Source organism: Tachysurus fulvidraco, chromosome 3 (assembly GCF_022655615.1).
Source record: "Tachysurus fulvidraco isolate hzauxx_2018 chromosome 3, HZAU_PFXX_2.0, whole genome shotgun sequence".
Taxonomy (NCBI): domain Eukaryota; kingdom Metazoa; phylum Chordata; class Actinopteri; order Siluriformes; family Bagridae; genus Tachysurus; species Tachysurus fulvidraco.
The window spans coordinates 5,804,429-5,806,928 of record NC_062520.1 but is presented as its reverse complement, the minus strand read 5'-3'; the positions used below and the strand labels follow the sequence as shown (position 1 = coordinate 5,806,928).

Below are 2,500 nucleotides of genomic sequence, written 5' to 3'. Positions count from 1 at the left end.
AAAAAAAAATCCTTGGTGTTTTATACACATTCATCCAGACCACAGTGAACAGTGTATTTAATGCTTCAGGTTCTAATGCAGCGTAATTTCACAGCGTAAGCCTGACGTACGAGACACGCTTCTCGGTGTCGAACAGAGACGCCATCTTCCATCCATTACATTTGACTCGTGCTCCTGAAGGTCACGCTAACGGATCTACGGAAGATGGTCCAGCGTCGACTTTGAGAATAAATATAACACCGTAGTACAAATACAGTGCAACTGTTTTTGTTGCTCATAACGTGTTAGTGTGATGAGGAAACTTACCCCAAGATATAATCATTTCGGCTACACATGAAACGTGGTGTTATGACGATACGGCCGGTCCGGTAAACATTCCTGGCTGTGTTTCTCTCGTGTGTAAGGTTGTGTATAAGGATACTCACGTAAGGTGTGAGACAAATCGCACACTTGTGCACTATTCTACACGGTACGTAGCGTAGTATAAATAGTGTGAGTGGTGTGATCATGCTGCATTACAGCACAGTGAAATTCTTTCTTCACATATCCCAATTTTTGGAGGTTGGGGTCAGGCATGATACAGCACACCGGGGCAGTAAGGGCTAAGGGCCTTGCTCAGGGGCCCAACAGTGGCAGCTCGGCAGGACTGGGGCTTGACCCCCCCGATCTTTCAAACAACAACCCAGAGCTTTTTAAACTATATATGCTAGCGTGCAGTACGGCATTACTAGAAGCACTCACTTGATTCAGCAGTAAAACTGGACAAATCTCTTTTCCGGTTACGGTTGGCGTTCGAATTTTACGGACCTTCTGGATTCTTTAGCGTGATTAAGGTCAGAGCTTTTGATTCGAGCTGCGGTTCATGAGCATCATCACGACGATAGCAGAAAGGGCAGCGCGGCTCGTCAGTCACTATACGGTTCCTGACGGACCTGGATGTTTAGGCTCTGAACGTCATGTTAAATCTTGCCGGCGTACGCAAAAACGTATCGGCAGCGAATTCATTACGTGGGCGCTTTTTCTTTAAAAAGGTTACGATCCCTCGAGTTCAAAGAAAGCAATCTAACAAATATAGGAATTACAACATGTAGCAGGAGAGTCAGAGTGCGGTATAGAAGGAGGAGGAGTTAGTGAGCAGTGCAATGGCTCAGCTGCATTACTGGGAGATCCAGCTTCGGCCATGTTTTTTTCAAACAACGGAGACCCTACCTTTAATTGTTCTTCACAAACAAGTTGCATTTTTGTCTTATAAGCATCAAGCGAGACTGTTTTGAGTGGCAGATGTTTAAAAAATGTAACTATAAATGGACAAAATGTACGACGTGTCACATTATTATTATTATTATTATTATTATTATTATTATGGGGGCACGGTGGCTTAGTGTTTAGCACGTTCGCCTCACACCTCTAGGGTTGGGGGTTCGAGTCCCGCCTCTGCCTTGTGTGTGTGGAGTTTGCATGTTCTCCCCGTGCCTCGGGGGGTTTCCTCCGGTTTCCTCCCCCGGTCCAAAGACATGCATGGTAGGTTGATTGGCATCTCTGGAAAATTGTCTGTAGTGTGTGAGTGTGTGAGTGAATGAGAGAGTGTGTGTGCCCTGCGATGGGTTGGCACTCCGTCCAGGGTGTATCCTGCCTTGATGCCCGATGACGCCTAAGATAGGCACAGTATCCCCGTGAGCTGAGAAGTTTGGATAAGTGGTAGAAAATGAATGAATGAATGAATGAATGAATTGATGATTATTATTATGTTATTATCAAATTGTTGTGATCTAACAGGAGTTATTGTTCATGCATGGAGCATCATCGCACATCAATATTCTGTTTCTTTCACATTATTTCTATTCATTCTTATGTCAATCTTGAATGTTTTTCTGCAGAATGCAGCAGCGTGATAAACAACACAACACAACACAACGTGCATCCGCAGTACAAAGACAGAGTGTCGTACAAAGTGCAGTATCCCATATATTGTGTAGCGCCTCTTGGTTGTTTCATGTCGAGGTGAGGTTTCCTGTGCGTTGGGCGACAAAAGCCAAAATGATGTCAAACGTAGCGACGGATGGCTTTTCATTTCACAGATCGCTTAACGCTTCGAGACCTCTCAGCTGTCGTTACAGTTTTTTTGCTCTTTCAAACCTAAACCTCGCAGGTCCGTGTGTACCCGGGGTACGAACGTTACACGTTGCACGTGCAGAGTTTCACCGAGAAGCTTCGTCATGCAACAGAAGCTGGAGACAAAAGATTGTGCTACACAGGAAACGTGCGAAGTTTATTCCTTCCGTTCCCTTTCTCTGAACATTTAGGACAGCTTGTTATTCTGTGGCTGAAAGGGTAACGCTAAACATTTGGATTTGTCACCACATGGCTGCCAGGTCGAATCCCATGAACACCACGGAGCCTCCAGACGACTTCAGTATTGAACTCTGGGTTGTGGTTTGACAGCAAATCTATAACAGGAGCTCTAATAGTAGCTCCAGCTGTACATCTCATCAGGGTGCCA

At 45.1% G+C, this 2,500-nt stretch overlaps 1 protein-coding gene across 4 annotated transcripts in view; it reads left to right on the top strand.

Annotated features, from left to right (window-relative positions):
* The window catches only part of nck1b (NCK adaptor protein 1b), a 59,679-nt gene that overhangs the window by 29,876 nt on the left and 27,303 nt on the right, over window positions 1–2,500 (top strand). The gene's annotated exons all lie outside the window — the stretch shown is intronic.